Below are 26431 nucleotides of genomic sequence, written 5' to 3'. Positions count from 1 at the left end.
TGTGGCTCAGATCCAGCAAGCAAACCCGTTTTACTGATGGGGTCTCTACTTATCCAGTGTTTCTGTCATCAACCTGACCTTGCAGCTTTCTACAGTGCCATTATACCCTGGGTGCTGGCTTATTTTCATACAGCAGCCCCCAACTACTTGATCCCACTTCATCTACTTCATGGACACAGACATTTGTTGGGCTTATTAGCTCAGCAGGAGCCTTATCATATTTTGTATCTGAGGCTGTTGGAGATGTCAAGAGATGGAAATGCTGTGTAGCTTTTTATCCTCTCTTCTTGCACTTTCTCTGAGAGCCCAACAGTGCATTTGGATTCAATGCTCTCCTGCCACTAGCTGCTGAGATCTCTTTAAATATGTCTAGCTTTGCCATCTGTACCAATAACACTGCAAAGGCTTAGCCATGATTAGGCTGTCAAGATTTATTAAGTTAAAAAGTATCAAAGTTTCTTGCTGCAACCCCAGACCTTTTAAGAGTCCACCTTCTTTAGAAACCCTTCCCCCTCCTGACTAACACTACAGTCAATGTGCTTCGCTTGACCTTGACCAACATATGCACCCGGGGAACACTAATGAATTTGGGCCAATTCATCTTGGAACTCCAAATTTAATCAAGCTGACATGCCAGGGAAAGCAGACTGTAATTAACTCCTAGCATTTTAGGTAATCTGTAAATTTCATAAACTTAGATCAATCTGTTTCTGTGGTATTAAGCATTTTTTCATGGATTTGTTTAACAGACTAAAATAGTTAAAATAATACAATAATAACAATTAAAAAGAAAGTGTTGCAACAATAAATCCCTTTAAAAATTACTATTAGTCCAGCAGAATAGGATGCCACCAAACAATGTATACTTAGCAGCCTGCCTAGTAAAACCAAGTGAATCCAGTGTTTTCATTTCTTTTTGAAAATGAGTCATCAACTCATTTCGTGGTGTGCATGTTATGAAAATGTACAATCAGTGAAAATAAAATAGAAAAAAATCCCTTTCTCAGTGTTATCTTTCAATTAGTTTAATTTTGATGAAGAAGAGATAGGAGCATTAAAAGCTAGCCCATAGGGCTCCTGTTTTGTTCTGCTTCATTTTATTATTATTTGTATAATGGTAGCACTTAGAGGTCCTGGCCAGGATCAAGGTCCCACTGTGTGAAGTGCTGTATGAGTGCAAGGTTCCAGTCCTGAGGGAAAAAAAAAAAAAAAAAAAAAAAGAAGAAAACCACAGTAAAATATTGATTAAAATTAAAAAAAAAAAAAAAAAAAGGAAGAAAAAATAACCACCAACTCATCCACAATGCTAAAACAGACTATTCTGAGACTAATATTTAAATCTCCAGGCTGAAATAGTCCTCTGACAATTTTTAAAATTCTTTTCATATCTGCTTGGAGCATCAACAGCACACCTAAGCTCCAGCCTCTCCACAGTGGTCCTGCTAGGTAAGGAATTTTGAGGTGGCAACAAATACGACAGAAGGACAAAGTCAGAGCTCAAGCAATCAAATTATTATTTATGGATTTAAAAGAAAAAAGCCCAACTAACAGAGACTAAAACTATCACTACATTTACAGCATATAATCTCAGAAATTATAAACCTTTGATCTTTTAAAAGTAGGAGTTAAGAAAAATATTAAAAGCAGGACCATCCCAAAGACTGAAAGACTGAAACATACACACACACACACACACACATATATATACATATACACGTATTGTATTGATGTATTTCCTGCAGACCTTGTTAAAGGGAAGCAATCAAATAACATCAGATATTGCTACAATCAAATAAATGTTAATTATTTAAGAGCAGAGGCAGAGAAGAGCCAGAGCCATTAATTTAGGTTCTCTTCCTCAAAATGTGTTTCATATAAATGCCACTTTTAAAATCTTTCTATTGTATTTTAACCTAAAAATTCATGAAGTTTTTTGAGGCAGAGAGCAGCACAAAGAACTACAGTGAATATGAAGTTCACCTACTCCTGTTGATCTTTGTAGTCTTCCTTTTAAAAGAGAAGGATGAACAGCATTTTTCTGATAACTTGAAAATTCTTCACTGTTGCAGTTTTTACATACTTAAATAAATGCTTACACAAATAAATGTACAGGGAGTGACAAAAGGCAGCATGTGCCTTAACCTTTTCATGCTGGTTATGGTTGCTGTGTCTAGAAGGGAAGAATAAGGTCTGTGCTCAAACACAACATGCAAACACACACACACACACACACACACTGTTTACACACATAATAATCATATATAGCAACACATATATTCTATAGGATGAGATTTTTGACTCTGTTCCAAATTTTGATGGCATTTTAGATGGACAAATCAGTCATGCAGTGTCTTTCATGAAAATTTTTCTCATGTTGAAGAAACCACAGCGTAACACCATATGATCACAGAAGATTCTTTATTGTCTTGTGGCCAGCAGTCTTTCATTTCTAAATACACTGGACCAAGGGGAATAAAACCAATTCAAGGCTTCCTTTCTTCATGAGGCTGGAAAAAACTTGCCTTGAATTGCTTTTTCTTCCTCTTCGTATATGGCTATGCACATGCATGGGTCTCAATTACAAAAACAAATATCTGTTTTTTTGTGCAAACTCAGAGAGCCGAGCAATGTATCTTGTGTGCCCTCAGTCTATAAAAATGAAAAAAAATCAACTCAGGCCTCTTTCTTAATGTATATAGTATCCAGGACTTTATTTTGAACAATGCAGAAGCACAATTCAAATACTCAAAAAAGGTGGAGTCTCCATAGACATGGCCAGTAATGTGCTATGTACTTTCAGAGCTTTAAAAAATGTCTTCACATATGTTGTTATGATTTATTAAGCAAATTCTTGACCCTAATAGCTAGTAAAAGCTAGCAAAGTGCAACTGGCTACTTTAATGACCGGAAACATAAATGCTGGTTCACAGAAAGTAATCTCCTAACCATCATAATGTGCAATAGATCATTCAGGACACTAAGCACTTGACCAAAATGATCTCACCTGCTGTCAAATACTCTCTAAAATCCTTTTCTTGACTGGTCAATGAGAACACTGTGGTGCTAAGTGATGGCTTACACCAACATATTGGAGACATCATCATCAGGCTACATGCAGGAGCAGAAAATGCAAATTGGTTAGGTGTTGGTGATGGGTGGCCTCCAGTGACTAGGTGACAAAATACCCAAGGTGGTATAGAACCATTTCTAAGCAGACCTCAGCTGATTGTGAGATGGTTGTCAATCTATTGATTACCTATATGGAGCCCAGCATGGATTAATCTTACTTCTTCTTTTCAGAGATCCCTGGAGATAATTACAATACCACAATTTTGCTGAACCTTCACCAGCTCCACCACCTCCATCTTAGCCTCTACAACCAGTGTTATCTCCCAAAAGGGGGAGCATATAATTATGAGAAAAGTTTAAATTGATGCAAGGATCTGAGGAGCTAAAAGGCCACTCATAGCTGAACAAGACAGTTAAAACTTTTAAAACAACCTCCTAAAGGGAAAAGTAAGTTAATGCAAAACACTGAAAGAAGCAATCAGTAATGTTGACTGTACCTTCAACAGAGCATATGCCCTCACTAGCTGATAATGTAGAACAATCTTGAGGCTGCATTAGATTCATTGATAGTCCTGACTACAGAGATAATTGTGGTAAGAAATGGTTGTGCTCCTACTTCCCCAAGAGACTGTGCCTATTGCTGTCAAAGAAAGATCTGGAAACTGTGATTCATGCTTTTATCATCTCCATGTTCCTAACTTAGGGCTAAGGGCTCCACAGAAGTTTCATCTTGTTCAACACTCAGCAGCCCACCTCTTAAGCAGGAAAACCTGCCAAGAGATCATAATGGAAATCTGCACACTCTAATGGATTTCTGCATTCATTATCCAGATACAAATCAACTTCCTGGTCCTTATATTTAAGGATATTTTAGATACTGGCTTTTAGCCAAGATCTACCATGCAACGTTTCTTATTGAATATGCTGAAGTGTGTGCAACCTATGTTCAAATGCCCAGAAGTGCTTCATGTATTAGGCTCCTGCCCCTGGAAGGAAAATTTAACAGAATTCAAGATTTAGTGTGAATCCAATAATCTCACAAGCAAATCTTCCCATAATAATGTGGCTTTAGGAGGAATGACAAGAAGTGAAAGAAAAGGAAGGAGTAAAGTGAGAAGAAAAAACTGAGGAAAACATATATACTTCCAAATCCTGTCATGTTAAGTACAGATATGGACAGAAGCTTTTTGTAGACATCCACAATTTACTTTTGAGTGTTAGAGTTACTGACATATTACATGTGTTGATTGAATTAGTGACATATAAAACTTTCTGCCCAAGAAGCTTGTTGTCTGAGGGTACTCATATGCTGAAAAGGAACAAAAGGAAAGAGGGAGATGAGTTGGGATGGAGATAAAACTTATACCATTTCAAGGAAAGTAGAAAAGTATTTTTGTATTAATACATGCACATACTCAACTTTTTTGGCTACTGAGTGCTGATCTATCAAATGTTTTCTTTAAAACAAGGAAAGAAGGGGAAGAAGAATGAGGAAAAGAGAGTAGAATATCAGACAACAGGAGTTAGAACCTTCATTTAGTATTTTTCAATGTATTTTGTTGCAGCATTAAGTCACATACATTTTGAGCAAATCTAGGAACTACCTGGTCACAGGATTCATATTGTAGCTAGTTCTAAAAGTGTGTGGTGTATATCTGCTGCTGCAGTAAGAGCTTATTTTGGTCTTTTCTGTAATGTTTAGAAGAAAAAGTTAATCTTCATTCCTAGGTCCAAATGCCAGCATTAATAATTATTGTGAATCAAAATGGTTTCATTATATTTTTAATTTTTCAAGATAACATATTTCCCAGGCACATAGAAGTAAAATTCTAGTGTTAAGACAAGACAGATGATGCAACAAGATCCTAAATTGTAAATTTTTTATCAGGATCAGTGTTCTCTGAATTTGAGCTTTTACTGCTCTAAACTGCTTGTGTTCAAAGTAAAGAACTTTGAGGGCACAGAACCTATTAATTCCATTGCATGATAACAGTATGGTTAGCTTGTCCACTGGCTGGTTTCCTGATGATCTGCCTATTCAGCTCCTCCCAGCTCTGTCAGAGCTGCTAAGCATGGACACATGCATAAGCAGTGGTCTCTAGTCTGAAGTGACCATTAAAGATATTCTTTGGTGGAATCTTTACACAAATTAGCAGGCACTTTCTGTCTCATCAAGAGATGTGGCTTTCTCCATGCTACTCTACATCTGAATTTCACAAACACAGAGATTCAGGGATAAGGCTCCAGTGGAATCATAAAATATTTGCTAGTCTGTCATTACGAACCTGGTTGTTAGTGGGGTGTGGTGCTCCATCTACTTCCTGGCACTAGCTCCAAGACTGCTGACAGATTTACTTGAAGCAGAATGTATAAGCACTTCTAGCTTCTGCCCAAAATGGTGAATGTCTTTTTTTTTTTTTTTTTCCCTACAGATGGACAATCCAAAAGGTGCAGCTAATGCTGTCACATTATGTGACTCCAATATTATAAAGCTGAGAACAGGTGAAATGGATAAATATTTTTTGAAATTCATCCAAATAATAATACAGTTTACTATTACAGTTTATTTGTGTAAGGCAAACAGTAGTCTAGGCTATTAAGGCAGGGAAGAAACCAGAGTATTTTCCTCTAAGACCTTGTAACCTAAGCAGCATATAAACAAAGAACCTAGTCTTGGGAGATGCTGAGCTCATACATACTACAGTGATAGGTACAATAAAACAGCCTAGGCTGGATTCCTAGAGCATCTTAATTTACTCTGAGGTGGTGAAAGAAGGTTGGTGTTAAATTCTGTTTGATGCCAGAGATAAGACAAAAAAACACTGTTAAGAAGAGTTTAGAGAACCAAAGCTAAGAATAATTTTGGGCAGGCTTTTAAAAGAGTATAGGATACTGTTGTTGAAAGAATAAGAAGTGAGTCCTAGATTTTGTTTATTAGGTGTAAACCATGAAGACTGATGCCCCAGTTTTTATGATTTTTCCTGTTTTTCATTGCTGTTTAAGAATCACTTCTCCTACAACATCATGCCAACTTCACTGAGTTTGAGATTAGCTGGGGCAATAGCTGGTGAGCTAGCCTCAGGCTTGGGTATAAAGGAATGTGTTTCAGGTCCTGCTTTAGGCTCTGACAGCATTTGCTTGGGGTTGTCTAGGTGGAGGTAGATACTAGTAAGCATTAATGAGAATTTATGATAGTCTGATTACACTTCACAGGCACAGCCTTTAGTAGAAAGTGTAGTGTGTAATGCCAAACAATGCATACTAGGACTATCCATAAAAAAAGGTACCTCTTTAGACAGGAACAAAGACTTTCCTTAAAGAGTACTTTCCTTAAAGAACTTATTATCTGAACAGCATGTAAAGAGAGAACCCAGTCCTGTGAGTGCTCTATTAATTCACTCCCATACTTAGTGCATACTAACTTCCTGTATAGACAAGCAGAATTTAAGCCTTGCAAAACTGTAAATGGTTGAAGTGATCTCATATATCCTTTTTAATGGGATGTCATGTAGGTAGCATCACCAGCAGCCAAACTGTTTAGCCTTGGAAAGCTCCCTCTTACACAGCTGTTGCTTATAGGTGGAACAGCAGCTCCTGCAGCTGCAGCTGATAACATTTAGAGTGTGCCAGTGGTTCTGCCACTATGAATGGAAATAAGAAGACTGGGAGACATAATGGAAATATATTTTGTTCATGACATCTCCTCTCTAAGAGTCCTCCAGATGTTGGGTGATGCCCTCATCAGTGCACTATTACTCTCAACTCCTAACACTAAGCATCATTTCTTGGTATTTTTCTGTGGGGGCAGAAGCTGCTAGAAATGCACAGGCATGTTAGAGAGACTCCAGAGTAAATGTTTCCTTTGCCTCTTCTAGAGCTGCAGGTCCTCATAAGATAGCACACACTACAATGCCATTCAGTGGCTTAGAAAAATCTTCCTGGCCCATAAAACATTGCCAGCTCAGAATTTCCTAGGTGTATCTAGTACAAAAGGTCAAAAAATTATATTTCATAATCCACCAAACAGATGAGCAATTTCTGGAATTGAACAATTATGTTCAGTTCTTTACTCTTTATAAATTTATGAGTGGGTTTGTGGCCTGTCGCTAATAGGTCCCTAAATTAATAAGCTGGCATGTATTGCAACACTCTCTAGGGCAAACTTCCTTCAAGTTTAGATTCTAGTGACCTGCCTTATGTCATGCTGTGGATTCAGTCTTAGCAAAGGGTCGAATTTTCAGCCTGCTTTTTGTTCTGTGATAGTTTACAATAAGTAAGCTTCTCATTCTGTGTCATCAGTTAATATTAAAAGCAGAAAAAATAATAATCACTGTCTTCTAGCACTGAACAAGATGATTAATATCTCCTTTTAATGAGATTTTTGAATGATGGCAGGAGAGGCTGAAGATCTTTTACTTTACAGAGTCTTTTAAAGAAGAGTGAAGGTACCACCATTTCATTATGTGCGAGCCATGGTTTAAGTAATCTCCATTGCTGCACAAAGTCAGGAGTCCTGGGCTTCCGTGTGTGCATACAGAGTGTATGCGTGTACCTGCTCACCACCCCTGCTACTGTCAACCTGTCCATGCTTCAGTAGAAGGATAGGAGGTTACATTTGCCATGGCACAGCTGGGTCCAAAGGATTGTACTCTGGCTGCCCAGAGACTGCAGATATTCTAGGCATGAGAGGCAGAAGCATATACTTCACTAAGGGGCTAGGCCAAGCTATTTTTTTTTTATACTATTCTCATCTCTTCCTCCTTACCCAAGAAATTTCTACAAGCCTGTGCTCAAAGAAATGCCTAACTCACTATGGTAACAAGCCACAAAGAACTGGGAATCATATTGCCAGCTCGTTGTATTAATGTGCTTTTTGCCTCCTAAAGAGCTTGGTGATTCCTGCCTGCAAACAGGTAAGTCTCATACCCCTCATACCCACATGTGCACCAAGCTCATCTGTGTGAGGTGGTACATTTTGTCTTCTCTGCACTAGAAGACTTATGTATTATGGGCTTACCTGGGCCTGTGAAGGGAACAGCATGTGACTAGATATAGTCACAAAAGTATATCAGGCTATTAGTTATTTAAAAATGGTCAAAGAGATAAAAAATCAATTTGGGGGAGGAGGATTGTGAACAGAAATAATGGAGTAAGCACTGCAATACACCCATCTTCTCTGCATTTAACTGTTCAGTTCCCACATCCGTAGAAGGAAAGCATGCTTTAAATGAGACATTCAGCTGGCATAAATCAGGAAGCATCTCTGAAATCAGTGGTTTCACATCTGTGCATCAGCTAAGCACTGTGTTGCAGTTTTCATCATTGAAGACCAAATGAGTATGATCGCTGCATATTATACAGGAATTATTTAGTAGGCAGAGGCTAGCTCTCTTGCTAAACAGGAACCTATCACAGAGGGAATGCATTCATATACAGCAGTAAAGTGCCTGCAGTTGTGATTAAATAAAGGCAGAAACCCATGGAAATTAATATTTCTGTAAATCATAAAAGTAAGCCCAAGCCTATTAACAATTTCTATAGGCATTGTATAAAACAGAACAACTATATATGTGAGAAAGAGAGAGAAAGAGAAAGACAAAGAGACAGAGACAGAGTGAGAGAGAGCAAACCAGAGACAGAGAGATAGAAAGGGAGAAAAATGTTTAGGATGCAGAGATAGAAAGGGAGAAAAATGTTTAGGATGCATTCAGCAAAAAAAGTATTTTGAACAAGAATAAAAATAAAGATAAGAGTTAAAATTCAACTGCCATACAGTCTCTATACATGATCTGCTCATTATATATTTATTGTTTCTTGACTACTGAAAAATGATCACTATCACAGCTATTTTCATGTGACTTTCAAAAAAAAAAAAAATGTTCATGTTATCTTCTGCATTATCTCCGTAGGCTAGGTTATACACTGCACATAGTTAAACACACAATGATGAAACATTCATATAGGCTGCTCTCATTTCCCAGCTTCTCATTTTTACACAGAGCACCTAGATTTGCCAGAATCTCTCCCTCCTTTGGCAAGAGGGCAAGCAAGCAGTCATTTCAGAAACTGGTGCCAGTGCTACCTATGAGTCAGCGTGATGTATTTAATGCTCCATTTGTTAGAGGCTAAGTACATTACCCCTACAGTGCCCTAACCTCTAATGGCTCAGTGCCAGGGAGCCCAAGTCTGGTCCTGAACTTGTATTACTACTCCACATTTTACTGCAGTGGCAGTTGTCTCTAATACATACATTAGATCTAGGCATCACAGTGCATCGTTTTAACATTAGATTCTGGTATTATGAAATATATCTTTTTCAGAATATTTCTTATTTTCCTGTAATGCATCAAAAATGGGAATGAAAAATTAGACATGAATTTGAAGTGCAAAAATTTTATGTTTTCATCATTTTGCACTAAAGCTGGAGTAAAAATATAGGTGTTTGTAATATGGTGCACAGATCTGACATATAGCTCTTGATGTTCAGGGTTAAATTTAAATCTACATTGCCTGGTTACCAATCTCCGCAGTTGCACCCAGGCAGGACTAGGAAAGATTGATGATTGTGATTGTGAGATTAATCCTGTAATGTTTACAAGACTTCTGAGCTGAAACCTGGTTGGTCATATCATGCTATCCAGAGAAGGCCGCTTGGCTTGCCAGGGTAATTTCTTCTGATGCAGTAAATAACTAGGCATAATGAAAATACTCTGATGTATTCTACTGCCTGATTGATGCTCTGCATGCGATATGGCAAAGCAGTGCACTTCCTATCACAAATTTACATATACAAACCAGCAGAAGAAGCATGATAATGTCAGCATCCTCCAGAAACCCTAGGATGCTACACAATTTTATAGCAGTTATGAATTACTGTTGACCTTTCTGGCCTCTTATACCAGTATGCTAGACTCAAGCATATTGAAAGTCATCAGTCTGAAGCAGTCATTCTTTACATAATTATGGCTATTTGTGTGTGGGAGGATAGTGTTTCTTTTATTGTTAAAAATTAGCATTAAAGAATATCATTGCTGAGATCGAATGGCACATCTGTTTTAAGCATATATTTTAATAGAAAAAGAGAAAAGGATGATTCAAATTCTGCAAACTATTTTTATAAGCCAAATGATGCCAAAATGTGGACTTTTGCAATTCAGTACTTAATGAAAGAGCATGGCTTGTGTTCTGGTTTCCTGATTTCAACGCAGAATTTTTTTTTTTTTTTTTAAAGGAGGCTAAAAGGTCTTAGCACTTAGCACTATAATTTAAACTAAATTTTTTGCTGGATTTTGCAAGTCTAAATTAACAGGAAATATTCAGTAGTGGTATAAAAGTCTTTCAAGTACAAATATAGATTAAATCTTTGAAATCATGTAGATGCATTAGTTAAAGGAGCTTCCATATTTCATACTAAATATTTGAATAATCAGGCTTTCAGAACATCACTAAAACACAGCTCCTTATTATCATTTGCATTTTAATGTCCTTAAAATTATTACACTAAGGGAAATGTTTTTGATACATTATAGCATTTCCTCTAAATGTGTGATTATGTTAATGGGTTTTCAATCAGGATCCTAGCCTGACACCATAGGAAAATTTATGCAAAGTTCATACCCTGTCAGGGCCTTTAATCAGGACCATTTATTAGACCCCTGCCTTCTTTGATGGTTGCTGCTCCCTTTATTAAATATACTGACTTGGCCATCTGAAGAAAAGGACAATAAAAGGTTACTGGGGATGAAAGCATGAATGCTATTTGCTCATGTTTCCTTTACAGACACTTCTTCAATAATTAAGGAAGGGCTTTCTTTGGCCTTTTAGGCTTTTGAAGTGCATATCAAACATAACACTTAGTTCTTGTTTTTATGGAATGTTTAATGCACAGATTTAGGCTTAAGCACAAGTAAACTAACTTAGAGGCTGCTAACAGAATTAATTTAAATAATTCTCACAAAAATCACTGCAGTCACGTATATCTACTGACTAGCTGAGCTATATTGAAGTGGGGCAATTAAACTTCTGTAATTTGAAGAAATACTGAAAACAATGGCCTCCCCCCTCTCCCCTCCTTCTTTTTTTCCTTATACTAGTTATTTTTCTAGCTTTTTTCTGGTCAAACCTAGCATAGCAAGTCATCACCCTATCTGATAAAACAGCTTTCAATGTGAGAACTGTTTCCAAGATCCCTCCATATATATGCTGGTTACTTTATAAAATTGTTTAATACACTGCTTAAGGATTTATAGGAGGGTTGAAACTGGCATGAGTGACACTAATTTTTCCCCTGGATCGCATGCAGAGAAAAACACAACAAACAGCAGATCTAACTAAGTAGTATTGACAACCTGGGGTTTGGATACAAATTCAATATGAGAAAACAGACTCACTTCAATGAAATACAAATAAACAACGAATTCTGTTTTGACATGTCTAAATAGGTAGTAGGTGACTGAGAGGCTTGGGTCTCATAGGAAAGCCATTAGTGGAGCATTTGATAGGAAAACGTTTGATTTGAATGCAAGTTGCGTTTCCCCTCAGGGGGTGATCTGAGTGGTATACTGGGGATTCACAGGCGCCCTTTTCACTAGAAAATGCCTGCTGGGCTGTATCTTGATAAATGAAATTTGTAGGATCTCCTAATACTAACAAGTATATAACTATATCATCTATTTAGAAGGCATGCTAATTATATTGGTTCACTGATGTTCATTTTCTCATTCTGCAAAAATATATTAAAAAGTTTTAATAATGAGCACCCGGGTCAATTCTATGTCCAGACTGGAAAAAATAATAATACTTCATTAGTTTAATTATCAATATTTATTGCTCTGAAAAAAGGAATTCATTATTTTTCCCCACAAGCAATTGGTAAATATTCAGTGAAGTGATAGGATTGCAGCAAGAAATTAGTTACATAAATGCCACTGACCTGATGTAGAATAGAGTCTTAAGCTAAGAAACTTTAAACTGAATAGTTCCCTGGCATCTTTTTTTTCCAGAAATATTATCCTAAATATTATCATGGCCATCATAAGTATTGATAAAATGAATAATCTCTAACAAGATATTCAGATGAAAATGAGTACATCCTTGTTAGTATTTAGATATCTACACACCTTTCTGTGCATTTCTTAAGATGCTAGGTATTTTTTAAACAAATTATTTGGTACCTAAATTGCACAGCTTAAAAAGCAATATATTTGACAAAATAGGAAGATTTGACTTTTTACTTTTTTCTCACATCAGAATCTTATAGAAAAATAATTTAAGGTGGTTTTTAATACACTAGCCTGTGAGCCCCCCTCCCCCCAAAAGACCCTTTAAAATTCAAAGTTTCACTTGCAAAGGAAGAATATTCAAAGAATACAGGACTAAAAATAAACAAATGGGACACTAAAGAGTTAATGTTCAGAGATGAAGCTTGGAGTTAGGGATTGTTTATGATGCCAAAAATGTTGCTGAAGGTAATCTTAGTAAAACAACCCTTCAAATTTAATATTACATTTAATTGCATGCATGTGTTTCTGATATATCTCATCAGTGTTAAGCATCATTTTATCTTTCTGTTTGTCCACACAAAGAAGCCAGCAGACTGAATGATACTGGTAATGCCTGTTAGTTTGAAAGCAGAGAATGCACGGTATGCAGCTTAAAGCACATCAAAGGAAATGTAACAGGACCTCGGTATGTCTTCCTATTAGACAACACGCTGTTATTAGGTAGGAATACTATTTCTTGTATTTATGCAGTTTAGCAGATCAGAAGATACCTTTCAGAATTAATAATTAGTATAAAAAAAACCAAAACAAAACAACCAAAATATTTTCCCTTTTAGTGAGGTAGGCAAATGAAAAAAGCAATGTTATACTTCCATGAATAAAGAAAGCAGGAGGATATTAATTCATGTAAGACACAGTTTATTGGTTTATGTTGAAGCAAGCTATCATGATTAGCTAAATGGATCAGGTGTAAAGACATTAAAAGGGATAAGATGGCTTCTGAACATATAAGAATATATAACATCATATAAATATATATCTGCATTCGTTCTATATTGCTCATGCGCATGCACACACATTCTGCATATGTTAGGCCTTTCTGAGAAAGAGGCAAACAATATAGATGAAAATCAGCATCTGCAAAAGGCAGCAATCCCATGATTCCTTCTGAGCCAATCACTTAACATATCATTCATAATGCTAGTCTGCTTTCATCATCCTCACCCTGTCACTGGCATCTTTCTTCATTTTCTTCTGCTTCTCAGTTCCAAGAAAGTGGAACCACTGTATCATTTACTGTCCACAACCTAAGCTGCTGATTTAAAGGCTGATTTTTTATTTTCCATAATGCCACATAAGTATCCTTTTTGCTTTCTATAAAAGTTTAAGCTCAGGAAGATATTGGGTAATTTTAACACTGAAAACTGTTCAGGGAGCTCAATTTTTTCATTTACTCTCACACATTTTTCCTTTTATTATAAATTTTATAATTATAAGCTTTTAAAGAATATGATATGCAGTTCCCCCTTCCTTTTTTTTTTTTTTTTTTTTGGCTTTGTTTTGTATTGTTTTTCCAGCTTCCAGGAAAACTTAAGCAGTAGCTTTTTGTTCTGCTCAAGAAAATTTCTAAATTAATAAAAAATTTCTGCCCATAATTTTTTTTAAAATGACAAGACACATTACATTTATTAAGCATATTGCCCAAATGATGATAGCTGTATTGCTTTTATTAATGATTCCTAGAAGCAAATACAGTGCATTTCCCCCATATTATTATTATTATTATTATGATTATTATTATTATTACTATTACTATTACTATTATTATTATTGGTATTATTGTTATTGTTATTATTATTGTTACAGCGGACAGTGATGACTCTGTGTCTTAAAACCTAATCACTAGTGCCTATTAAATTTGGGTTTCATATGTTGCTGGAGGTAGAACTGATTATCATAGTGAATGAAATACTTGTTTGGCGTATTCCCAGAGGGCAAAAAGTCATTCTTCAAGGTGATGCATCTCATTTGAGGAATACATTAACAATTGAAGGCAGTTAAAAATACATGTGAACTCCCAGTGAGGCAAATCTGAGGTTGACCACATATATTTACTGACTGACTCTTGCCTCATTCAGGGGAGAAAACTGTGATATGGAAGGCTGGTTCCTGCAACATATGAGACCTTAATTTACAACTCTAATGCGGCAAGTAGATCATAGCTGCTTAGAAAATATTTAGGATTTAACGCTCTGTATGGGTTTAAGATGTCTTTTGTATCTTAGAAGGTTAAAGAAAAAGTATGAGAAAAGATAAGGCTCAACAGCGTTAAAGGTCAAGTTTGTGATAGAAATTAACTTCTTATTTCAAGGCTGCGTGATAAAATAAAGAATAAGACAGATGCATTTTCGAAACCATGCTGAGATCCATAGTGAAAAGTTTTATACAATAGAAAACAGGAGACAGGCTACATAAAGGCCAGCATTATTGCTATGAAATGCCAGGTTACAGAGGGGTTGTATTAATTGCAGTAGCACCCTGAATAGATAGGGTGATACAGAGGATATCCTATACAATGATGAAACATATTACTGTAACAAATGCTATTATTCCTCCAAATTAATTTTCAAAGCATGTGATTTTTAGTGGAAAGTAAAGCAGAAATAGAAAGAAAGCTAGTATACCAACATTTCTCAGGTAGACATGAGTGCTAACCAAGTAATATATGAAATTTAAAGAAACATGATGTAATAAAACCCACACCAAACCAAAAAAAATGCAGTATTTGAGCTTGTTTTGCCATCAAATTAAAAGTTATACTATACCATGTGGCTTTTTATTTATTTGGAAAAAAAAGATTTTATTTTTCAAAAGGTATAAATATTAACATTTTGATTCACAAAGAAGCACTGGCAAATTTTCAACCTGTTTTCCAGCAAATAGAGTCAGACAGACATGAAGTTTTGCAGAAGAGAAAATAGAGGTAGATCAGGCTTTTCCTCTCCAAATAGTATCTTCCTCCAAATTCAAGAAAAGGTAATTTTAACTGCAAAATACATTTACATGTGATTACATTTATATGTTTCACACCCTTACAAAATCAGCATTAGAATGAGAATGTGTATTGAAAGAAATGGCATAATGATTATATAACTGACATATATGTTGCTATCAAATAAAGTTCCAAGACAAAAAGAAGACAAAATCTACTAGGGAGCTAATATGGTCCCACCACCCCACCAAATGTTAACACCTAAATTCTGACTAGCATCATGACATCTCGCACCCCAGCCATTCTCAGTCACCAGGTACATTATAACTGAAACCTCTTGAGATCAGCCCCTCAGTACAGTCAAGATATCACGACATTTTCCTGCAGTCCATCAACATGTACTTTTCTTGAAACACAATTAGAACTGTTTTGTGATACCAGGATATCCATTTTCCAAGGCAGCAGCTGAAGGCAGACTGCGAGGTAGTGAAACAGAGAAATAGGGTAAGGATGAAAAGGGATAGAATTTTATCAGGAAACCTTGCTCTCATGAAATAAATAATTTATGCAGTCCATAATCCAAATTGTTATACAAGAAATCCTTCACTGAGCCTAGAGATCTAACATTACATATAAAGCAAAATTGCATGGGCCTGTGGAAGCTGGCAACTATGTGAGACATATGGGGCTGGAAACCAAAGGATTCTGCACTGAGAATGATGAGTTAGGATTTACACAGGGACCTGTCTGTAAGTTTGATTAGCCAGATGTGTGAAAAGGAACTGGCTTAGTCAGAAGTTCCTGAAATGGGCTGTTTAAAAATCAGATGTAGTAGGAAGATAGCAACAACCCAGATGTGCCTTTGGGGAGAGTGAAAGCCTTAATGCCAAGGCAAGGGTAACCTTGCCTTGCTGAAAGCCAAAAATAGGTGTGGTTAAAATTACCATCTCGCTGTGGAGTTGCACATCTAATAAGCTATTTAATAAGGTCCTTTAATAAGGACCCACAGAATCCAGAGCCCTTGCAGAGAGGAACCTGTCACAGAGTCAGTCAGCTGTATAGCTGGAATCTACTCACAGGTACACATTTCTGAAGAGCATGTATGGTCTTGCCTTCAAGACTCCAAAGGTAAATCTACCATGTGTTTTGATGTTGGATTGCCCCACAAAATTTAATTTACAAAATAAGTAACTGAGCATCCTTAAACCCTTGGATTGTAAAACCTGTCATTTCTTTCCCCACTGCCCTTTTAAAATCCTCTTAATCTTTCTCTCTTTCTGGTTTTCTATGTCCTTGCTGAAGTATGGATGGATATATATCCTACTCACCCTTTTCTGTGCTATATACAAAGTGAAATTGAGTTCAGCGCTGCTACCACTGGTATTGGTTTTATTTTCATAACAAAGGAAAGTGCAAGCCATGGAGGCAGGTTCTGCAGAAAGAGCAGGATCAGCAGTTGTCTCTGACTGACTCAGTATTGTGTTTCAGATCTGAGTTACTGCTGTCCAGAATTATTCAATTCTCTAACCAGAGTCCTCTTTTTTCCTTCACTCTCCAATATATTAGGTTTTATAGTGCTGTATTGAAAAGTACAAGCCCTACCCATTTTAACAAGCCATTCAAATCACTCTTTGAAAGTGAGATGTGCTCACCCCACCAACATTTGTGTCATCTGCAAGATGTGATTCTGACATCTGCATTTTTGATTAAGAGGTTAGCTAACACTGGATCCAGATTTGAAATTCCCGGTCTGACTGAAAAAGTCACTTTATTGTTTTCCAGCAAAACCAGCTAGTTTCTATCATCTGTCTACAAGTCAAAATTGTATGGGCTATTAATCACATAGAGCTCAACTTATCTTAACCATAATATCTTTTAGTAATAAGTCAGTTGGTGGAAGAAGTCCCCATTACCAGCAGAATGTTTCTATAGCTGAAGCCTTTAATCTTATTGAAATACTCAAACAAAAACCTCCATGTAACCTGATGACAATTCCTGTCTTTTAGAGAATAATTTGGCATTGACTGTACTTTTGCCTGCAATAACTAAATTTCTAGCTACTTTGTGAATAATGGCTTTTTAGTTAAATTTAGCACCATTCTGTCCCATTAGTAACTCTGGTTAAACTTCTGATATCTTTGAAATATATGGAAATCACTTACAGTCCTTGAGTCCCTTGGAATTTGCCCAGATTTCTATTCCTTTATAGGTAACATTTATGGTTTAGAGAGATTCTGGTGGTTCCTGAGTGTGAGCTATCTTGGCCAGTTAATTTTAAAATGTTAAAAACCTTTGCCACAGAGGGTAAAGTTCCAAGTACAACAGCATCACATGAGACAGGTACATTTCTCTGTTTTGTTACAAATAAATAACTGATATATCTGCTGAACATTCCTGTCTTTATACATCAGTATGTGATCAAACAAACCTGGCAGCAAACCTATAGATGTTACAAATAAGATTTTTTAAGGCATTCTTACTTTTTTAGTTTAATGGAAATTGATATCACTTTTAAATATCCCTTGGTTTTCCTTTAGCTCTCCTAGAGGTTTTAACTACCAGCTTTTATCCACTTTCATTTGCTTTCTCATGTTTCCTTCCATCATGTAGTGTTACTTGTTCTATTCTTCTGTCTATAGCAGTTTAAAGCCAAAAAATCCAATATAAATTTTTTTCTTAAATTCTAACTTCACTGATATATATCAAGATATCCTTGATAAATTTTTGCTTGTTAGTACTTCCAAATTTGGGAAAATCAGCTGCTTTCATGTATCAGTAGTTACAGCAGTCACCAACACTTATGCATTTTATTTTGAAAATTTTGAAGTCAGAAATTTACTTTATTTATCAAAAAAAATCATATTATCATAGAATATCTCGAGTTGGAGGGACCCCATAATGATCATTCAATCCGACTCCTTGCTGCTTGAAGGTGGGGGTTTGCCTTCAGATGCCTGATACTTTCTTATCCATCTTTGGTGAAACATTCTCTTTATTATACTTAGAAACTCAGATAGTTTCAAAATTAGCTACATGAAATTACATTCTAAATAAACAATTTTTCTTATGGGGAAATATTTATGGAACCCTTGATGCTGATTCTTGGTTCAAACAGGTATTTTGCAGATGCCCACCTCTAACACCATCAAAACTTTGTAGCAGGCACAACGTAAATCCGTAAATGTCAAAGGCTTTGTGATTTTGAGTAATATCTGCCCAAATAAATCTTTGATGTAATGTGCTACCTTTGTATTCTGCTACATTCTATCCTTGCAATATTGTCTTAGTGCTTAGCTTTAATGTTCCATACAAATGAAAAGTCCTAAAAAGTTTATGTAACCCACTTCATGTTTCTTCTTATGCATTATTATCTTATCTTCTTAATAAATACTCAGTAACAATATCTCTAAGTTTGGATTTATCATATGTAAGATACCAAGATAAGTTCCTGGACATGCATGTTTTATATCAGCAGTGGTATCTAATTTTGGAAGACTTCTACTTGGGATTAAAAGGAAAATTTTGTGGACTCTGTCTATACAATTTCTTCTCGGCGGTGAGCTATTACATGGTAGTTTTAAATTATGCTAAACTATTATATTTACTTTCTAGAACACTTAAAATCAGTTTAATATTTAAACATTTACCCATTCTTCCTTTTAAACTACATCCTACCAAACAGAGAGGAGGACCTTTCTACTTATGTATCATACTGGTGTTCCTCTTGCATTATGCTCTCAGTTCCTCATCTGTTTTTCTGTGGTCATCTTCCCAGGGAGAATGTACCCATAGGAAGGAAGACCAACAACTTCATCGCCATCTCTGCTGAAGGCAGATTTTTTTCAGCAAACTTGTATCTCATAACATTGTTTTCAAGTATAAATACAACTTCCATCTACAGTTTGATCTGGGGGCTACTCCCTCACTTTCTTCAGATAGATACTTGAGGGAAAAAAAATGCTTTCTTCCAAAATATCTTTGTATTTTGTTTGTCACTTCAAAAATATAATCCCTACTGTTACAATGAAGTTTTATACGACTCCAAATGCTAAAGTGCTTGTGTTTGTGTGGGTACCTGTGCACAGGTTGCAAGCTTTTACAGATGACAGTTTCACATGTCATAAACATTCCTGTCCCGCAATGGCTGATCAATGACTGTCCCAAAAAGATAACTCCTGCCAACTTCTTCAAAGCTGCCTCATATTCAGAGAATGCTCACCCTTCTAGCTGATTTCCCTAGTGTAGTTCATATCATTCTGCAATAATGTTTGTTCTAAGAACAGTATATCTCCTCAAAACATCAAGCTTTTAAACCAGTTTTTGTGGTGTCTGTCAATATTCAGTCAACTTTTCTCCTAACTTGGGTTACAGACACTACCTTATATTTTTCTTCAGTAGAAATTCATGAGAAAACAAGCCTTGATGTTTTTTATTTTTACCAAATAAAGCTATTTTCATTGTTTTCCTTTTCAGACAGGTCGACTTTTTTATAAACTGTCCTTGATGTGATTCTTCGGGGGGCAAAACACCCCCTGCAGAGCTGTTAACTGATTCAGACCAGTGCTGGATTCTTGACCAAGTATTCCCTTTTGTATTTGGAGAGGAATCTTAAAACTCCCACGGAGTGCTCCTTAGCAAAATGATAACTTAATAGAGAGTCTTCCTAGGAGACATCCAACATAATTCAAGTAAAGGAAAACAGTTCTGGACACAGGTCTGTAACCACAGTCTGACTTAATTAGAAGTACCACAAGTTGCAGCAAATCTTCATTTCTAGACTTGTAGTGCTCCCAATAACCCAATCACTGGCAGGAGCACAGACACAAATTCTACTTTATATGTTCCTGCAATTTCACTGATGACTTCCTAATCCTAAACTCTCTAATCATATATCTCCCTGGAAATGCAAATTTCTTTTATAATTTTAGAACCCTAAGGAAGACTCCCTCAGCCTCCTTCATCCTTTCACTCCTTTTTTAGGCACTGCTGCCTTACTTAGACAAATTCTGCACACAGACTTCTAGGGATTTTAGAACCAAGATTAATTAATTTACATTTGATTGTTTTGAAATCCGTTGTCAGTTCACATATTGTGCTTCTGGTACAAAAATGCAAGAGAAAATCTGAAGACACTGCAAAGTACCTGCTGCATACAAGTTAATGATACTGGTTTTGGAGCTCAGGTTCAAATGTCTTGGCCATACTTGTGACACATCATTTAAAAGTACCATCTCAGAAGTGGGGTGACAAGAACTGGATCCATCTAAAAAGGCTAGAAAGTCTTATTCAGATTGAGGATCTCAGAAGGGCCTTGTCTATTCCACCCGTCCAATTCTCTCCAGTGGTGTTGCACAAAACTCGAAATTTCACATGCAGAAGTTACAAATATTCTAGATATAAAGATAATACTGCATAAGCATCATACTCTGTGGTTTTAAAAATCCTGTTGCACAAGCCCATGCACTCTTAGCATCATATTCATACTTTGGGCATCACAGATTATCTGCTTAGGTGAATAAGCTGCCCTAAAGCCTTAGGATAAAGAACACCTATTTTTATCCTTTGAAAATTGTAAATAGCTACAAAGTTTACTTATGTAGAGTATGAATATCAGGGTCACATCTGAAGTATGTATGAACACATATTTTCTCCAATAAGGGAACCTTCTTTAGCACTTTTCCTTAACCCATGCAGGCTGAGTAATTTCTTTTCATCTGTCTTACTCTTGCATCCATTTAGAAGCCAAACAGATGAAGAGACAGCTGAAATAATTTTGCCAAATGTGGAAAAAGAGTAATTCTTTGTCAGTAAGAAAAGAGATGGCAACTTTACCTAGGAAAAGGTGCAAACCCAGACCACAACATTTCTGGTGAAACAGCCCTAATAATTTTTTATGAACAGAGCTCTTTTATTTGATAGTAATAAAAAAACCAATTAGAAATAAAACCTTGGTTGTCTCACAGACTAGAGGTGACAGGCTAGATAGGTAATATTTATACAACACATGGGCAAGCACTGACACTGTTTCATAAGGCAGGCATTCTGGGTATTTTACAATGGACCTATTATTTGCAAAATAATTTGAAATTTTTAATTATATATTCCTATTTATAACATTTTTTTTTGCATGCAGTGGCAAAATTTCAATAAGCAACCCACTGTAAAACTTATAAGTGTAAAAAGAAATATTACTCTTTGTATAGATTCAATAAATAGGTTAGCTTTTCTTTCCACTGTTAAATATTGTGATTAGTGCTAAAGTATTCTTGGTAATCATGAAGGTGAAAAATCTGAAGCTGTGCAGCTCTGCAAATTACTTAAGAATAACTCAACTTGAGTAAATTATCCATACGTTACTTTCAAATGGCAAAGATATCCAAATCATCTACAACACTGACATCTTTAATGAGTCAAGGTTATTTTAGCATTTACCTAACATGTGAAAATCAATAGATAAGCTTTCTCTTTAGCTTTCAGTCAAGTTCAGACATGTTAGAAGCTGGGGAAACTTAAAGTTTATTTGTGGTTCTATCATACACGATAAAAATCTGAAGAGGGTTATTCTGATTTTACCTTTGCTTGACCTCAAAGTTTTACTAGTTTGAGGTTTTAGGATGTCAAATATATGTCACATCCGACCTTCTATTGTCAAACAGTTTTTCAAGATATTATATATAAACTTGTCTTTTTAGGTGACTAGTAACACATTTTCCAAGTCTTATCATATGAATGAAATGCAGATTTTTTGATTTATCTGATATAGCTGTGCAAGTCCATATTTCAAATGGGGACACAGAATTCATAGTTTAAATACATAATACCCACATCTTTTATTTCCTTGCTCAGTAAAAAGAGGTACTATATTCTCCATTCAAGACCTGTAGATAGAGCACATTATTCACCATTGGTAATGCTGCTTTAGTATATCCCATGGGCAAGGAATTGCCACTGGCTGTCCTGCATTGAATCTTCACAGCTTAGCAGTGAGAAGCATCTTCCTTAGGCTGGGGGGAAATTTTAGTTTCTGAAAACAGTGGAGGACTCTTCATAAAGAACATATTTCTTGGAAAGTCCAGAATTATAAGTGAGTACTCCTTTGCAAGAATTCAACTTATACTTCTGATAGTTATAGATGTATTGCTACCAACCAGTCATTGTATATTTGTGACCAACAACTACCAGACTACTAGCATATATATTTTTACATATATATCAGTATATATTTTTAATCAAACTTTAATCATGTAGTTCAGACTGAGCTACTTGAAAATATTGGGAAAAGAAAGCAGAAACAGTCTTTGTCAGCTGGTGCATTCTAAATAATGTACATTTCACAGCCATTTACTATTCAATTCTAAATATTATTGTTTTTTCAGGTTGGTTTTGTTTGCTTTCAATTTTCCTCTATCACCTAGGCAGTAGCAATAGAGGAGAAATGATGCCCTTTCTATGGTTTCTTCTTTTCATCAGCTTATTACTTAATTTCTCTGTACATGCTTTTGAGCTTTCTTTCATTACAGTGTCTATCAAAGCTTTCACATCTGTCCTCTGGGGTTTTTTTGGTCCTAGTGTATGCCACCATAAGTGGCGTCCTTTTCAGACAATTTTGGACATCTAAAACTTTCTGCATTTCTAACACTTTTTGTTTGACCTTGCTCTTATCTTATTCTTTATTACTGTATTTTAATTTCCTTTCCTTTCAACCAGCTTACTTAATTTTATTTATTATTTATATTTTTTTTGACTGATTTGGTAATTTTGCTCTATTTTGACCAAAGCCACAATTGCTGTGCCAAAAGCATGACAGTGGTCAGTGTCTATGTCTTCAGACATTCAAAATTATGATATGTGGCTTACATACATGAATTGAGGCAGGTTGAGTTTATTAATAAGGCTGAAGCAGTCGCAAGGCCAAGGAAGCAATGTTCTGGGCTCCTCAGTAAAAGAGAGACATGAGGCTCCTGGAGAGAGTTCAGAGGAGAATGATAAAGATGACTGGGGGACTGGAACTCCTCCATTAAAAGTCCAGGTTGAGGAAATTAAGCTGAGAGAGACCTCTCCCAAGTCTATAAATACCTGAATGGAGAATGACAAGTGGATGGTATCAGGTGTTTCTCGGTGATGTTGAGCAATAGGACAAGAGGCAATCGGCAGAAAGTGATGTACAGGAAGTTCCACCTGAATGTGAGGGAGAGCTTTTACTGTGCAGGTGGCTGTGCACTGGAACAGGTTGCCCACAGAGGTTGTGGAGTCACCCTCCCTGGAGATATTCAAGAACCATCTGGACACAATCTTGTGCCATGTGCTCTAGGATGATCCTGCTTGAGCAGGGAGGTAGGACCAGATGACCCACTGTGATCTCTTCTAACTTAGCTGATTCTGGATTCTGTGATTCTGTGAACATGCTTGGTTTCTTATGAAATGTAGCAGGTTTTTTTAGAGAGGCAAAATAGCAAAAGAAGCTCAGGTAATACCTGCAAAGGAGACACAGATTCAGGTGCTTCTCTCTCTTGTGTGTTTCTCTGCCCAGCAGTAACACAAAAGGCGTGGTTCAGAGGCACTTCCTTGAGCAGAAATGTAAAATGTGTGTATGCTGTCCTTGGAATGCAATGATCAAGCTGCTAATATCAACTCAAATGAGCGTAAAACAGAGGCAGATTTCCATTTCCACTGCCTGTGTGATATTTTCTCTTTGTCTTTAACTATCTAAAACAAATATGGTTCAAAAAATACCTTTATCTATACACAAAAGGGGAACAATGTAATATTTATGGGAAGAATTTCCACCCAGTTTATATAACCCATCACAGGGTTGTGCAATATAAGATTTTTATCTTCACACGCAGATATATTTTAATAATTATCTTTGGTTTCTTTAGATGAAGAATGACAAAAACTGGTCTACTGTCCCAATATTAATGTTAAAAATAATACAGGCTATAATATACAATGTGACAGGATTGCAGGAATATTCCACAGTGATGGAAAAATTTGTGATATCTCTGACAGAAATGGTATTAAAGAAAGCCCATTGTGAATCTGTTCATTGCTTGTCACACTGCAGATAAAATGATTAATTATACAGGGACAGATATTTACTCAGACAGTGTTTTTAAACTGTTCCATTATGTTAACAGTAGCTATATGAACTTTGAATGCATTACTTCGACTTTGCCTTTGAGCCTGGAAAATGACTGGACCTGGGTCACTCCTGTGCCTCAGTTTTGGCTGTGAGGTATCATGTATCTGAGAAGTGGGAAGTGCTGACCCATATCAACTCTTGCACACATTTGGACCTTGCTATCCCTAGTCAGACACCGAGTGAGTACCAGTCTGGTGGGAGGCACTGGCGCCCCTTAGCTGAGTACTTGGGTCAGTGAAACACACTGAGAAAGTGGACAGGAGGAGGAAAAAAGCCCTGAACCATTTCAAAAAGCCAGCCCAATTATCAGGTGATAGATAGCAATTAGTGACACCAAGACAAGCACCTATTCCCTTGCAGTGTTGTGGGACCCTAGTCTCCATGGAGAAGGAGCAGCCCACAGTATGACCTCCCAGCTGAGTGCTCAGGGACCAGGCAGGTAACACTCCAGTCATGTGAACAGTCTGCTGGTTGCTTCCTAAGGCATGCACTTTTATTTGGGTTTCTGCCTTGTCTGGAAGGCTGCACAGTTAATTGTTACTTACTTTGTGAGACCAGAGCCCAGTTGTGCAAGGACTGTTCCCTTCCCTTCTTGGTTGCAGCAGGCATCAGCCTCAGCTTGCTGGAAACTCTGTCAACTCATACTTCCCAAGGATGGGAAGAGATCCTGGCAATTGCAATGCAGTTAGAAAAAGCTCCCTCCCCACCTTGTCTGCCCTGTACATGTTGTGGCTGGCAGCACCAGGGTCTGGGCACCACATCTGGGACTCTGTGTTTGACAACGTCAGTGTCAGGAAAGGACTCTGACAAGGATTTCAACAGTGTAGACAGTGTGAAACATGATAGTGTTCCTTGTTTTTATCTAGTGGTGGATTATTTTTGGCTTTCTCTGCTGACAGGTTGGTTTGTTTGTGGTCACAGGATAGTTTGGGGTGTTAAGCCATGTTTTCAGAGGTGATTGTTAAGTATCTGGATTTGTCCATAATCCATATTGCTTTAGCAACTTAATTGTGTCTGGTAAAATAACCTTGATTTGTTTAGAAGCTGAAGCAGGAATAATGAAAGTGTTAGAAAAGGAAGAAAATTTGGAGTATTTCCTCTGAAGTTTTTTTTGTAGAATTTGGCTTTGTAGAAATCATTCCATGTTCCTTAGCAATACATTAGGAAAACTTGTCTTTCTCACTATGGACAACATTGAAAGTGCTCACAGGTACACTATGTTCTATATTTTGGGTTTTATTATTCTTTTTCTTGGTATTTTGTTTCTGCCTTTTATTTTATTCTATTTCATTTTTATTTTTTATTTTTATTTTTGTTTCTTTCTTCTAAGAAACATTTCGGATCTCCTTAAAATGTTTTATGTGTTTAGAATAATTAAACTCTTTTTTCTCAGCTCTAATGTATATCCCTAACATATACATTTCGGTATCTTCACAGAAAAGTGTTAAGAGCTCTGTAGCTCCTACTTTTTAAATAGCTCACAGCTTGACAAAGAGTAAAGGCTCATTGAGAGAGCTCACAGAAGAAGAATTAAAACTTTAAGGACAAGCAATTTAAGGAATTAAATAGCTTTTCAAAGACAAAGAAAAATTTCTAAAATATGGCAGAGATGGGAGTTAATAAACCAGATCTTGCCAGTTGCAGTCTTGTACCTTCCTCCCATCCCTGTGAGATCTGGTTTTAATCCCAGTCTCTGCATCAGAATTCCAGTGGGAATGAGATCTTTCTGTGAGTCAGAGCTAAAGATGTATTCCAGCAGCATGCTGTGCTAAGTTGTGGTCAGCCAATCGAATATCAAAGGGATTAAGTCTGTGAATCATTTAACGGGAAATTTCTCCTGCCTCAGTAGCATTGATGTTTTAAGGTGTGAAATTCAAGAGAGGCTTAGTTCTCCTTTGGTCAGACAACTGCTCTGCAGCCTGTGTTATCAAGAGGCAGTCAAGAAGATCCCCTTGGGTCATGTGGCTGGTATACATTTTTGTATTACCATAGTAGGCTAGTTTTAACCTGCAGGATGTAATCCTATTTACCTCACATGTGGTCTGTGTCCAAGGAGCATGTGCTCCACTTACATATATATTATTTGCATTACCAGAGTCCCTGGCAACTGAGATCATAGACCAGGACACTATTTTGCTGAGTACTGTATAAACATATAGAAAAACAATGCCCTCCCTTTCACTCAAGGGTTTTATAACAAAACATAACAGTTAAGGATAGCAGAAG

This window comes from Taeniopygia guttata, chromosome 2 (genome assembly GCF_048771995.1).
Source record: "Taeniopygia guttata chromosome 2, bTaeGut7.mat, whole genome shotgun sequence".
Lineage (NCBI taxonomy): Eukaryota > Metazoa > Chordata > Aves > Passeriformes > Estrildidae > Taeniopygia > Taeniopygia guttata.
Note: the sequence above shows the minus strand (reverse complement) of the source record.